The sequence below is a fragment of the Microtus ochrogaster genome, unplaced genomic scaffold (assembly GCF_000317375.1).
Source record: "Microtus ochrogaster isolate Prairie Vole_2 unplaced genomic scaffold, MicOch1.0 UNK48, whole genome shotgun sequence".
Classification (NCBI taxonomy): domain Eukaryota; kingdom Metazoa; phylum Chordata; class Mammalia; order Rodentia; family Cricetidae; genus Microtus; species Microtus ochrogaster.
This window is the reverse complement of record NW_004949146.1, coordinates 2,211,180-2,226,788: the sequence shown is the minus strand read 5'-3', so window position 1 is coordinate 2,226,788 and position 15,609 is coordinate 2,211,180. Positions and strand designations below refer to the sequence as shown.

At 36.2% G+C, this 15,609-nt stretch overlaps 1 protein-coding gene across 1 annotated transcript in view; it reads right to left on the bottom strand.

Annotated features, from left to right (window-relative positions):
• Tanc2 (tetratricopeptide repeat, ankyrin repeat and coiled-coil containing 2) overlaps positions 1–15,609 on the bottom strand; it is a 345,611-nt gene that overhangs the window by 221,888 nt on the left and 108,114 nt on the right. The window lies entirely within an intron of this gene.

Sequence of the window (15,609 nt, the reverse complement as noted above, 5' to 3'; positions counted from 1 at the left end):
ACACACACACACACACACACACACACACACACACACACACACACACACACACACACTGCAGAATATTTGTTTACACCACCATGATGTGTCTTGGCCAACAGGTTTTCTGATTCGTTTAATAAAGAGTTGAATGACCAAAAGCTAGGCAGAAAGAGGTTAAGCAGGACTTCCTGGGACAGAGAGGAGTCTGGGAGGAAGAAAGGACTCAAGAGGAAGCAGAATGTGCAGGAGGAGAGGTAAAAATTACTAACCATGTGGCAGGATGTAGATTAATAGAAATGGGTTAATTTAAGTTATAAGAACTACTTAGAAACAAAGTTCAGCTATAGGCTGAACTTTCATGATGAATAAGAAGTCTTCATGTCATTATTTTGGAGCTAGCTTGTGGGACAAAGACTTTTGATACATATGGTGTCTACTGTGGGGGCACATATTTCCACATAGGACCTGAGAAAGCTTTTTTTTTTAAGTACCAAGCATGCAAAAACGGAGCCAGACAGGACTTCCTAGTCTCACATTTTCTCAGAGAGATGGCTCCTGGCCGTTGCCTGCAGGCTTGATCCAGTCAGCACCATGTACAGAGTAGTGCAGAAGGTTTAAAGGCTTGGCTCATGCAGTCAAAAAAGGCTGCAGGCATGCAATAAACCAATCTAGACCAAGGGACCAAGAAAACCTTTAAACAGATACAGATAAAAAAAAAAAAGAGTATAGATAGTCATTAAAAACAAACAAATAAATAGTTAAAAATAATAAAGTCTTTACAAAGAGTAAAGTACTATAAAAAGGTAAGCCATGTAAGGAGGGGAAATATTAAACACAGGGAGTTTGAATCTTATATGGTGCTTTGTTAAATTTGACTTTTTGGAATTCTAATTAACAGAAAATGTCAGTTGCTGAGAGACAATGGATTATGGAAGGAACTGAATTAAACCAGCCTTTATACTTTAGGGATGTCTTGGCTGTCGAATGAAGTTTCTGTCCCACCCGGTCCTTCAATTGTTCAGTCCCAAAGAAAACACACAGAGGGCTACATTAATTATAAACTGATTGGCCTGTTAGCTCAGGCTTCTTATCAACTCTTATAACTTATATTAGCCCATAATTCTTGTCTGTGTTAGCCACGTGGCTTGGTACATTTTTCGGCGAGGCAGTCACACCTTGCTTGCTCTGTGTCTGGCTTCCTCTGTGTCTGGGTGATGACTGCAGACTGAAACTTCCCTCTTCTCATAATTCCTGCCTCTACTTCCTGCCTGGTCGCCCCACCTATACTTCCTGCCTGGCTAGTAGCCAATCAGCATTTTATTAAAAATAATACAATTGACAAAAAACCATCATCCCACAGCACTTCCCTCCCTTTTTATTTTAAAACAAGAACTCTAAATCTAATATCATTTGTTTAGTTTTTCTCATGATCATCTGGGCCATTCCTTCTATTGGAGACTTCTCAGGGGGGGGTCCTTGGTCAAACCTGATTTTTCTTAATGCAGAATGAATGTACAGTCCCTCATTTCCTGTGGAAACAAAAGCAAAACCTCTTCTCCAAATAACATATCTTTTGACTTAAATTTTAAAGTCAAAGCATTTTTAAAATACATATACTGGATTAACCCAGCAATATTTATAATCAAGTGTCTTTTAGCAGCTTTTGCTCCTTTCTTACTCATCAAACAATTTAAAGACAACACAATAACACACAGTATCCAGACTCTCTGTGTATTTTTATCTTTATATGGCTTTATTTTAACCTATTTTTTATTTTTAATTTTTGGCTTTTTGAAACAGGGTTTCTTTGTGTATCTTTGGCTGTTCTGGAATTCACTCTGTAGACCAGGCTGTTCTTGAACTCACAGAGATCTGTGTGCCTCTGCCTCCCAAGTGTTGGGATTAAAGGTGTGTGTCACCATACCTTGAATTTACAGAGATCCGTCTGCCTCTGCTTCCCGGGTGTTGTGATTAAAGGCGTGTGCCACCACACCCAATTACCCTCTTTCTTTCTTATTCTATTTTGAAGACTTTATTTTTTCCTTTTTTTTACATATATTTCTAAACACACTGTAAACTGTTTAAAGGCTTTTTTTGTCTGAAACTATATTTACTATATCTCTCTTTTTGACCACACAAATCTTTAATTTGCTAAGCAATATGGCTAGGATTAAAGCCCTGGCTTTGATGGGTAGATCTACCCTATTCCTTAGCTTTCTGAGAGACTAGCCTCATGGCAGAGGTACTGGCCAGAACCACATTTAAAAGCCACAACTCTATGGCATTTAAAGGTCCCTGCCACCACCAAAAAGTATGCAGTCAGCTTTTTATCAACATCATGTAACTGTTTCATGGCAGGACCTCTTAAAAGAGTTGTAAAATTTTGCAGCTAAAGCTGAGTCAGGAAGCCTCTCTTAAATGAGAGCACTTTCCTTTAGCAAGCAGAGCCCACCTGAGAAAATACTACCATCAATAAGCCATGCTTAAATTCTTTTCTGTCTAGGATTACTTCCCAAGCTCTCTCAGGCTTTATGTGGATGTAGTTGCCCCATATTGGGCACCATTTGTTGACTGAGGTTTCTGAGGGACAATGGTCTTTTATCCTGTCAATTGTATTATTTTTAATAAAATGCTGATTGGCCAGTAGTCAGGCAGGAAGTATAGGTGGGGTGACCAGGCAGGAAGTAGAGGCAGGAATTATGAGAAGAGGGAGCCTTCTTATAATTCAGTCTGCAGTAATTATCCAGATACAGAGGAAGCCAGACACAGAGCAAGCAAGGTGTAACTGCCTCACCAAAAAATGTACCAAGCCACGTGGCTAACACAGAGAAGAATTATGGGCTAATATGAGTTATAAGAGTTGATAAGAAGCCTGAGCTAATAGGCCAATCAGTTTATAATTAATGTAGCCCTCTGTGTGTTTTCTTTGGGACTGAACAACTGAAGGACCAGGTGGGACAGAAACTTCAGTCAACTCTTGGCTTCAGAATGGAGGTCAAGAAATGATTTGCATTGAGGAAGAGGTTGTGCTTTTGTTTCTACAGGAAATGAAATGCTATGGATTTCTTCAAAATAAATGAAGATCAGATTTGATAGAGGGAGACCCGAGGATCTTGGCTACAGACCAAAGGGGAAAAGCCAAGAAAGACTACAGGACAGGTGACATATATGCTGATCCCTCAACATGAGAACAGCACTGAGACTGGATAAGACATGAAAAATCTTGTTGGCTGCAGAGTCCTTATGATTTATTACATGCCATCCTTTCATATGACATGGATAGAGACTTATATTACAGTTTGGCTAAGCAGTCCAAATGGACTTACCAAGTTGACATATGCCTTTTACCTGCTCAAACACAGAACAGAAAAAACATCTTTAGCTGAATTGTGTATACCACATATTCCATACTTGTGTTAATACAGATATGTTAACATATATACCTTTACATGTTTTCAGAAAAAAAGGACCAGACACCAATAAATACAAGTAGCTCAGGTGATCCAGCCTCTCAGAATGTCTCTGTTGCAGTTTCCACAAAATTATGCATACAAAACAACTTTAAAGCTGCTAGCTGAGATGGCCAGCCTCACACTACTCCAGCCAGGACTTTGGATAAGTTCTGTACTTTCCCATCACACAGAGACAGGACAACAAATAATACAGCTAGCTCTCCCAGGACTCGACCATTATCTCAATTTTCTCAGGATACCCTAAAGATGCCATTGCCCCCAGATAGCAGAAAGTATTTTAAGCACACAATGCCCACATTCCCAAGAGGAGGGGTGGGCGGTTCTTCATCATTCAGTTGATGTCAGCATTTAGGAGAGTTGGTGTTATTGGTCATGGTAAGGGAAGAAACTAAGCAAGGGAAGTTAGATTCAAGGATCTCTTTCTGAAAAGAAAGGGGGGAGGAATAGGAATGATAGAACAAAAGGGTAGATTCTTGAATCTACTTTAAACTAAAAAGGCAACTATTAATCTCAAATATTTTACATTGGTATGGATTTTTGTATATTGATAATATTTAAGGTTATTTTTGTTAGAAAATAATCTATGTTTCTACTATTGTTTAAAATATTTTGTATACTGATACAAATTTAAGGGTATTTTTGTTATATTGTATATATGTTTCCATTATTCTTTTGGTATTATATCTATGCAGCTCATTTTAAAACATAATACATAATTACAAAAAAGGTTAGTAGCTAGTTATCAATAATAATCAAACTTGTAGTCATATTATGCTTTCAAGGTTAAACACAGATATATTTTAGATAAACAGGTGGTCTTCAAACACTACAAAGACCTATAGAATAAGGCATTTAAGATATTTTAATAACCTAAGACTTTTCATCTTAGCCATAGGCCAAACTTTCATAATTAATAAGAAATCTCCATGCCATTATTTGCGAGTTGGCTGGTGACACAGAGAAAGACTCATTTTACACACATACACACACAAATTCATTTGTATATTTTCTGGGAGGGAGAAAGGGAGCGGTGGATAGAAGGAGGGAAGGAAACATGTAAGGAAGAAAGGAAATAGAGAAAGGGAAAAAGAAAAAGAGAGTCTGGCTCTTACAAGGATGTCTCCCATAAAATTAAAGATAATAGTGCACTGCCAGGACTGCAAAAACAAACACATCTTAGAGAAGATATCTTAAGTCTCAAATTATTTATGCAAGTTTGCATATATAATATCTGGCCATCAATTAACAGTAACACATATACATTGAACAGGATGAATCGGAAAAAATCATGTAAACTGGGAATATAACTCATGGGCAGAGTGCTTGTTTCACATGCTCAAGGCCCTAGGTTTGATATTTAGAACTGAATAAACAAATAAATGTAAAAGGGGCGGGGGGGGGGGAACAAGGGGAGAAAGCCAAATGAACCGAAAAACCTGACAAAAGATACAATGTGCTGACCAAAATATTACAGCATTTAAAGGAGTGTGTTTAATATGTTAAGAAACTAAAAGTTTAGAATTTGTGTTAAAAGATGAAATTTAAATTTAGATGAATTTGAAAGCCAATTTACATAAAAGAGAGAACTAGAAAGCTGAAAGATGTGTTGGGAAAAATTAGAATGATGACAAGAGAGTCAAAAGAACAGAAGTGAAGACTGATGAGACACTGTGACAAGTAAGTACAGGCACTTTGCCCACTAAGCCTGACCACCTGTGCTCAATCCTCAGGAACCACACAGGAAGAACAGAACCAACTCCTGCAAGCTATCCTCTGACCACCAAATATATACTGTGGGCATGTATGTATGTGCTTACACATATACACACACAAAATATTTTTTAATAATTATTCTAGTCTATTTATTTATTTTTGGTTTTTTCAGATAGATAGGTTTTTCTGTGTAGCCTTGACTGTCCTGGCACTCACTCTGTACACCTCAAACTCACAGAGATTCACCTTCCACTGCCTCCCGAGTACTGGGATTAAATATGTGTGCCACCATGCCTGGTTCAAAATATTTTTAATAAAAAATAAATTTACAATAATGGAAATGTGTGTTTGGATAAATGGTACCAAAAGTATGATCAACAAAAAACCATTTTGGTTATCAAAGAATGCTCTTAAAAGGATGAAAATACAATTCTCAGAATGGAAAAATATTTGCAAATATTTTTGATGAGTCTAAGGTCTAGGATATACAAAGAACTCTTATAATTCAACAACACACACACACACCAATTAAAAACTGAGCAAAAGGCCGGGCGGTGGTGGCGCATGCCTTTAATTCCAGCATTCGGGAGGCAGAGGCAGGTAGATCTCTGTGAGTTCGAGACCAGCCTGGTCTACAAGAGCTAGTTCCAGGACAGGCTCCAAAAACACAGAGAAACCCTGTCTCGAAAATCAAAAAAACAAAACAAAAAAAAAAAACTGAGCAAAAAACTTTTACAAAGGACTTATAAATGGTCCCTCTGTATGTGAAAAGATACTGAAGCTTTCTATAAAAATTAATCAAAGTCAAATGAGACCCTTCTTTATAGTCAATTAGATTCACCTTTAAGAACAATAAATAAATAAATAAATAAATAAATAAATAAATAAATAAATAAAACTTTTAAAATGGGCCAATGTGATGGCTCAGTAAGTGAGAATGCTTGCTGCAAACCTTAAGGACCTGAGACCAATTTCCAGAACCTATATTGTGGAAAGAAAAAACGCATTCCTGCAAGTTCATCTTGACATGGGTATGTGTGTTCATGGTGTATGACTTGTATGTGTGTGTGTTAGGGTATATGAATTGTATGCATGTGTTAAAGTATGTGAATTGTATGTGTGTTATAGGATGGGAACTGCATGTATGTGTTATAGAATGTGAACTGTGTATGTTTGTGTTACAATATGTGAATTGTATGTTTGTGTTACAATATGTGAACTGTAGTCCAAGGAAGAATGACACAGGTATTTACCTCTAACCACATATTTTGCAGCCCAGAAGTATAGAAATCACTACAAATTTCTTCTCTTACCAACCTTTTGCTACATGTGACTATGTTTTGCAGATTATCAATCTAAATAATCAAAAATAATTGGTAGACATATAGAGAAATTGGACCACCATACTAATGGTAGGAGTGAAAAATGGTGTAGTTACTTTGTAAAACAGGAGGCTCATCTAAAAGTTAAACACAGAATCACCATGTAACTCAATTCTTTCTTTCAGGTACATAACCAAACACACTGAAAACATGTTTATTACCCAAACTTAGACATGAATGTTTGCAGAAGCATTATTCATAACATCCAAAAGCAGAAGCAACACAAATGTGTCATAAACTAATAAACAGATAAGCAAAATGTGATATATAGTATTTTACATAAATGAAGTATTATTTGGCTATCAAAGAGATGATGGCCTAACAAATACTATGCAGTTGAAAAAACCTTGAAAGCATAATGTTCAGTGCAAGAGAAGTCACAAAAAGCCACATACTATATGATCCTGCTTATATGAGATGCTCTGGAGAGATGAATCAAGGACAACAACAAGCAGACAGCAATTTCCAGAGCATCCCAGGAAGAGGGAGGGACCGCTGCTAAACAGGCCGAATGCTGTCTTTTGCGGTGACAGATAAAGGGCAGTGAAGTTTGTGTACACTGAACAGTACATACACTTGGAAGTGGTGATTTTCATGTCATGGAATTGTAGTGAGATGAAGAATGACACAGGTATTTACCTTTAACCACATTATTTTTTCAGTCCAGAAGCATGAAAATCATTTCTAATTTCTTCCCTTACCAACTCTTTACAACACATGACTAACAGTTTTGCAGATTACCAATCCAAAATATATTTCAAAATGCGATGTTCTGTCCACCCTCCTTAGTCCTGACAATTATTAATGTGCCATCAATCTTCAGGAGCAAAAATATAGGATCTATTCCTTCTCCTTGGATTTTAGAAATTTTACTAGGATACTGAAGCTTTATTCTTAGTCTCTGATGAATGTTTAGTGTGTTCTATTTTCCCTCCCCGCGCCTGAGCAGATGGATATTGTATCTCCTAGACCTATTTATTCAAGTCTGGTTTTCTAACATTAGGTTCTAATAATTAGGATTTCATGAACATATCTGAAATTGATTTATCGACAATTGATTTATATTTGCATTATTTTATAGATTAGTAAACAAAGAGGTATTTCATAAATTAAAGAGTCTTTTGGTGATCAAAATCAGCAACAGATTTTTTTTTTACGAAGGAATATATTCAAAATTCTGCATTTCATTTACTGAAGTACCAGTTTTCATTTACAATGTTCCGCTGTTAAAAATAAGCTGATAATTTTAGGATCTGATAATCCTCCTTAAGGAATCATAGTGCAATTAGTCCAGTTTGCCTGTCCTAGTTCATTTCTCTGCTTAGAAACATTTTCTTTTTATCTTCTTTGTCCTATAAAATTATGTTTGAACTCATTGATGCTACAAAAAAATCTAAAAAAGCATTTTTTCAATTAAAATATTGGTGAATACTAACAGAATTTCGTACATAATAGCTTCCATTAAATAATCAGCAATCTCAAAATGCAGCAGAAAACAAACTTCCTTATTCTTAGGAATCTGCAGTTTGACTATAGATCCTCTGGTACATGCTGAGCTCTACAGAAGTTGGCTAGTCACCACATCTCATGTTTAGCACCCCAAAAATGTGTCATTAATGGTGGGCCTAGTCACTGAAGGGCCAAGAGAAAATATGGCATGCCACACAGAGAAACAGAGGGTTTCTATTAGGGAACTATTAGGGAGCTCTGCAAAGAAGTGAGACCAAGGAGGGTACCAATACACATGGAGGTTGGAACAGACAGGCAATGTCAGAGCACATAGGATCACTTGGTGTTCTACTTTTGTCCTAAGCAAGGAAGATGGGGTGGTGACAGGAAGAACAGACTGCCTGGTTTGACTCTTTCCTGCACTCTCATTTGATTTAAATGCAACTTATTATTCAGCTATTTTCCACATCCAGGTAGGCATTCAATCAGGTAGACCAGTTGTGTTGCTGGGCTTGGATATGCAGAACAACTGACAACCTATCAGAGGTCTTAGCAACCAGCAAGCTCCAACTGGAAATGTGTGGTGAGGGTCTGTCTCCAAATTGTTGTTTCTGGTCTAACCTATTCAGAAAAAAGCAAGTCACTGTCCTATAGTTTACCTTCCTGGGGAGAGGGCAGCAAAGTGTCTCCATTATCCACTTAATATTCATCTATTTTATTTCTTTGAGCTTTATTTGGATTTTTTGTTTTGTTCACTACTTGTGCTAACATTTTGTTTCCTATCATTATTATCTCTCATTCTTCTATCCCATATTCTTTTCCCTGTTTTGCCTTTTCTCTCCCTTTTCCTTTCCCTCTCCCTTAGTTTGTACTGTTATTATTTGTTAACACTTTTTTTTTTAACATTTGGTGGTAACTTTTAAATCCTTAAGTTTTCATACAAGCATGCATTATAGCTTAGATATGAAACGTTTACCACCAGCTCGTGTTAAAGTCCTGATAGCTCTCTATTTGATGGATATTCTGGAAATTTCAAGAGCTAGAGACCATATGAAGTAGGTATGTAACCAGGTCCCTTTCCCTTCCTCCTCCCTCCCTCTCCCCTCTCCCCCCCTCCTTCCTCCTGTATGTCATGAGTTGATTAATTCTCCTTTGCCACAGCCTACCACTGCCACAATGTTCTCTTCTAAAATACAACCAGAAAAATGGAGCTGACTATTTAGTGACTCATTTCTCTAAAATATGAGCCAAAATAAATTCTCCATGGCTTAAAATGTTTCTGTCTGAAAACGGGTCACAGTTCTACAAAAGTAATACAATACCCAATACTGTTACTAATAGAATGAACATCAATGTAAAACTTCAAGAACTGAAGACATTTAAAGACCCAAACAGACATGACCAAAAAAAAAAACCTCTCTGTGTCACTGTGATGGTTTGAAAGAAAAAAAAAAAAGACCACCAAAGGGAGTGGCACTATTAGGAGATGTGGCCTTATGGAGTAAGTACAGTCTTATGGGAAGAAGTGTGTCACTGTAGAAGTAGGCTTTAAGGTCTCATATATGCTCAAGATACTGTCCAGTGTCTCAGACCACTTCCTGCTGCCTGTGCAAGATGTAGAAATCTCAACTATCTCTCCAGCACCATGTCTGCCTACACACTGCCATGTTCCACCATGCTGATAATGGACTGAACCTCTGAAATCTAAGTCACCCAATTATATGTTTTCCTTTATAAGAGTTGCTCTGGTCATGGTGTCTTGTCACAGCAATAGAAATCCTAATTAAAACAGTCACATAATAGTTAAAATGCTAGCAGGTGAAAACAAAGAGAAAATACTAAGAGCTACAAGAAAGTAACTCCATATTTCTTACAAAGGCAAACACATCTACAAAGGCAAACACATCAGAATTTATCAGCTCTCTCACCAGAAATGCTAAAAGCAAGACAGTGTGGAATGGTCTATTTCAAATAGTAAAACAAACAAACAAACAAACATATGCAGTGGTGCTATCACGTCTCACAAACATTGTTTCACTGCAGACTCTCACTGTCCCTGGTTTTTAGAATCTTTCTGTACCTTTATCCTCAATTATCAAAGAGTTCTTGGAGGGATGGGGTATGACACAGCTGTCCATTTAAAACTGAGCAGTCAACAGTGACCAGTTGTGAATATCTGTATTAATGACAATCTACTATAAGAAGAAGCTTCTTTGATGAGGACTGAGAGATGGATGAACTACTCTATATGCATAAAGATAGTAACTGCTGGGCCTGGTAGTGCACACCTTTAATCCCAGCACTTGGAAGCAGAGGCAGGAGGATATCAGTGAGTTCAAGGTCAGCCTATTCTACAAAATGAGAGTTCCAGGCAAAATTACAAAGAGAGACCCTATCCCAAAAACAAACAAATGATCACTTAGGAAACAGTTTATTAACAGATTACTACTATGAGGTTTTCCCCTAGGGATCACGACCTAGCTAGTAGCAAAAAAATAAAAATAAAACAAAACAAAACAACAACAAAAACCCAATTAACGGTTCCAAGGAAGAGTTCTGCCTTGTAGGGCAGGCTTTAGCCAATCAGAAAGCAGTTGGCTATTTCAATCTCATTTGTGCCACTACTAAATCAGCAGGCATCTCCTGCCAGGGCAGTTGTTACCAGGTTCACAACCAGGTAAGACAGTGATCATTTTTCTCTACTGGTAGCATGTATAACACCTTCTAGCACTATAAAAGCTAATTATCAGGGATGAAGCTTCCAAGTTGGTACCATCTGGATTTCGCCATGTCCTATGACTTATGTAGGTGGTGTTTTTAGCAATAGAGTTTTACCATCAAGTTTCAGAGTATAACCAAGAGTAATGGCAATATCCCGCATTGTTAGGGAGTGTCTATGGGATCCCACTGACTAATGACTCAAAAATTGGCTTTGGGCTTTTTATTTGATAGTGTATGGTATCTCTGAGAGTTACCTCTACGCCAATTACAGGAAACTAAAAAAAAAAAAAAAAGCTGTAATTAAAGCACATAGGTTAGGCCATATAAGTCTTAATAAATTTAAAGAATTTTTGTGGCATCAGATAACAATGGAACGAAACTGAAAATTAGAATCAAGAGAAGTATACAGATTCTATACAAACATGGAGATTGAGCAGTGTACTTTTGAAATAAGATTGAGACCTTGAGTAATGGGGTAGATTTTGAAATTCCAATAACCAAATGAAAATAAAGTATCACTTACCAATATCTGGGATATTGGGAAAACAGTTCTAAAAGGATATATGAGTATAAACATTAAAAAAAAATCAGTGATAACAAAAAAATCAGTGAAATAGCCTAATGATGTACAAGAAGGTTTTAGCAAGCCAAATCCAAAATTATTATAGTAAGTGAAAAGAATAAATTATCAGAACTGAAATTAATGGAACAAAACTTTACTATAAAGAAGAAGAGCATAAAGAATCAACAAAAATAAGAGCTGACTCTTTAAAAGGATAAAAAAGATTGACAAATGCCAACAAACCAAAAGAAACAAGAGTGGATAACAACAGATGCCACTAAGAACCAAAGGATCACTATGGAATATTTATAATTTTATATACTTATAAAACACCTTTAAAAAATGGAACATTTGATACAGATGAACTATCAAACAACTCCAACAGATCAAACCTCAATGAGACAGAAATAGTAATTAAACATTTCCCAAAATAAAAGAGACAGATTCTAGACACCGATGAATTCTAATAGACCATTAAATAGAAAGGGAGGGAATACTTCCAATATCACTTTACAAAGCCAACATTACCCTAATGACAAATGCACATAGAAGCAGGACGTTGTAGATCATACCTATAATCTCAGCACTTGGGAGAGTAACCAGGAGCAACGTCATGTGTTTAAGGCCATCCAGGGCTAAGTTTCAGACCTATGTGAGCAAAGAATGAAATCCTATCTCCTCCTCCCCTCCCTGCAAAAAGATAAAACCAAAACCAAAAGTGTAACTAACCTCTTAGATGAACATAAATGTAAAAATCTTCAATAAATACTGGTACCCTGAAATTAACAACATTCTAGAAAGATGATGCAGCATAATCAAATTGGCTGTATTCTAATAATGCAAGGATGAGTCAACACATACAAGTCAGTAAATGCAATACAGTACATAATTAGAACCAAAAACAAAGTTATAAGAGAGTTTACCTAGATGCAGGGAGGAAAAAACCAACCCTTTAACATCCCTTTATGACAAAAGTATAAAAGGAGCTAGATGTAAAACAACAAAGGCTGTTTCAGATGGATGCTTATAGCTAATGTGAAACTCACTGGAGAAAAATGGCAAGTATTTCATTTAAATTTAGAAACACAATAAAGGTGTCTACTTTCCACTCTTATTCATATAGTACTTTAATTCTTGGACAAAACAAAATGCAAGAGAAAGATACAAAGGTGATAGAAATAAGAAAAGAGAAGAAATTATGCTTTCTTATAGACAATACCATTGTTCACTTAAAGACACAAAAGATTCATCTAGAAAATTTACATCTAATAAACAAATAAATGTTTTTAGTCAAGTGGCAGAACAAAAACAGCCTATGAAAATAAGTAGTTTCTGTGTATACTAATATGTAACTCACTGAAATTTAAGTCAGAAAACAATCCATTCAAAATAGATAAACAGAAACAACAAACCTGACCATCAATCTGAAGACGTTAAAGACTCCTCTGCAATGAAAACTATAAATCACTTAAGGAAGAAACTGAAGAAGATACTAGAAGATGGAAAGGTACCCACTAGAAGGATGAGAAGAATACTGTTTAAAAGACTTATATTACTAAAAGCAATGTACAGATTCAGTGCAAATGCCATCCAAATGTAAATGATAATCTTCATATAAACGGGGGAAACTGCAAATAGAAAAGAAATCATACAGATCTACAAAGATTTCAAATACTTAAAAAATTCTGCACAAAAAGAATAATAAGAAAAACTGCAAGACATTGGGACAAATACAGACTCAGACCAAAGACAATATCCAGAAATAAACTAACACAGTTGTAAACATCTAATTTTTATCACGGTGTCAAAAACTCACACTGACAAAAAGAAGCCTCTTTAACAAATGATGCTAGGAAAGCTATATGCATGCAAAAGACTGACACTAAACTCCTTTCCCTTACTGATAGCTCAGGAAATATCAGCAGGAACTAACTAATGGGATTGTGTAGTATTTAAAAGTTTCTGCATAACAAAGTAAACAATTAAAAGTGAAGAGTTATCCTATAGAATTGAAGAAAATCTTTTCTAGCTATTCATCCTACAAAGAATTAATATATAGAATTTAATACAAGCTCAAAAATTAAACACTTAAAGAGAGGAAGTAATCCATCAATAAACGGGCATATGAATTGATCAGTTATTTTTAAATAAAATGAAAATAGAAAATACGTTTTCTATCTAAATACCTAAAAATATCTAAATGTAGATGAAAACTACACGTAGATTCACTATCAACCTAGGAAACAACCCTAATACATTTACATAGAGTGGAGTCTCACTAATTGCTGAGAAATCTTCGACATATCTTTCCTATGACCCCAATGCAAAGCACTCACTTTCTTAATGGCACTAATCTCCTTAACAAGACAACCTACCTTACAACACTTGAAACACTCTTTTTCTGGACAAAACACACATTTTTCAAATTGTTACAGTCTTCTTGTTGCTCCCAATTCTTACTTCAAACCTGACTAAAAGCAGCCAGTAGTGACTATACCCTGAATGCTACACTATCTTAAAGTTTGCTTTATCAAATTAGTTCACTAATTCCAATTTAATCTTAACTCAAAGTTTCAGCACGCACAAAATATAGACAAATTCTTTACTAGATAGTCTGATTGTCAATAGAGTCTTCCTTCTCACCTAAAACTCCACGAATCTTTCCTTCGTTATCCACATTACTGTTAGTGTTCTGGTCTCCTGAGGCCCCACTAGAAGCACCAGGTAACCTCTGGTTACAATTTTATAGCCTTTCAAACTTTGCAAAATCCTCTTGCAAACCGGTTCCAAGGCTTAAGAACAGCACATTAGGCCGGGCGATGGTGGCGCACGCCTTTAATCCCAGCACTCGGGAGGCAGAGGCAGGCGGATCTCTGTGAGTTCGAGACCAGCCTAGTCTACAGAGCTAGATCCAGGACAGGCTCCAAAGCTACAGAGAAACCCTGTCTCGAAAAAAAAAAAAGAAAAAAGAAAAAAAGAACAACACATTAGGTTCAGTCGTAACAACCACCCTTCACTTCTTTGGAATCAATTTTCTGTATTGGTTATTTCTGTATATGAGAAAATAAGTTAAAGGAGGAAAGATTTTGGTGCGCTCACATGATCACAGTTGCAAAGGTTTCAATGCACAGCTATTAGGCTCATGCACTTGGGGCAGACTACCACAGCTGGTGGGAATGTGTGATAGAGGACACCTACACTACTTCATGACAGACAAGAAGCAGAGAGTGAAGAAGTAACTGGAGACTAGGGAAAACCTTCCAAGGGTTCCTGTCCAATGACCTATTCCTTGAAATTTCTAGAATCTCCAAAGCAAGCTAGGAACCAAGTAGCCAAGTTACATATCTGAACTACAAATGTGGAGAGAAATTTAAAAATCTAAATGGAAGATAGATCATATTTATGAGTCTAAAGATTTCAAGGCAAAAAGTAATTGATAGTTATGAAGCACTACCAAGGAGAACAGGATTTTTTTTAAAAAAAGAAATCAGTAAGTTACATTAAAATGTAGACACATAAAGAAACAAGAGCCTCAAAATAATTTTTAATAAAAAACAAAGGTGGTAGCCTTATAGTATATCATTTTAAGATTTACTATAAGATTACTGTAATCCAGAGAATATTCAGTACTGGAAAAATGAGCACTAAATTAATGGAACTATTAAATCCACAAAAGACCCATATTTCAATGGTTTGGATATGATTTGTTTCTTAAAGGTTCTTATGCTAAAAGGTTGGTCCCCCATATACTATCCCCATGTAATAATAATAAAAGATGGTAGGACCCTTAAGAGACAGGACTTAGTAGACAGAGATTGGGGGCATAACATTTGTGAGAAATTAATAATAATCTGGCAGAAACTGGTTAAAAGATAATAGTCAGGAGAATAGACTGCTATAAAAGGGTAAGACTGGCCTCACTCCAATTTTTTTGCTTCTACCATTCTCTCCCCCTCTTTCTTGCATATTGGTAACACCTGGTGCTCTCACCAGGTTATGATATGGACACACACATATTACATTAGATGCAATATTATTTGGACTTTCCACCATTAGAAAAATCAGTAGCATTTTTATATTTGTCTGAGAAGTTATGATGTAAATTCTTTGCCCAAAGTTTAAGATACAAACAAGAGTTAATTAGCATTTTAAAGTCTAGTTTCCTGAGTTCTCTATATATTTTGGAGATCAGACCTTTGTCTGTTACGGGGTTGGTAAAGATGTTCTCCCAGTCCGTAGGTTGCCTTTTTGTCTTGGTGACAGTGTCCTTTGCTTTACAGAAGCTTCTCAGTTTTAGTAGGTCCCATTTATTCAATGTTGCCCTTAA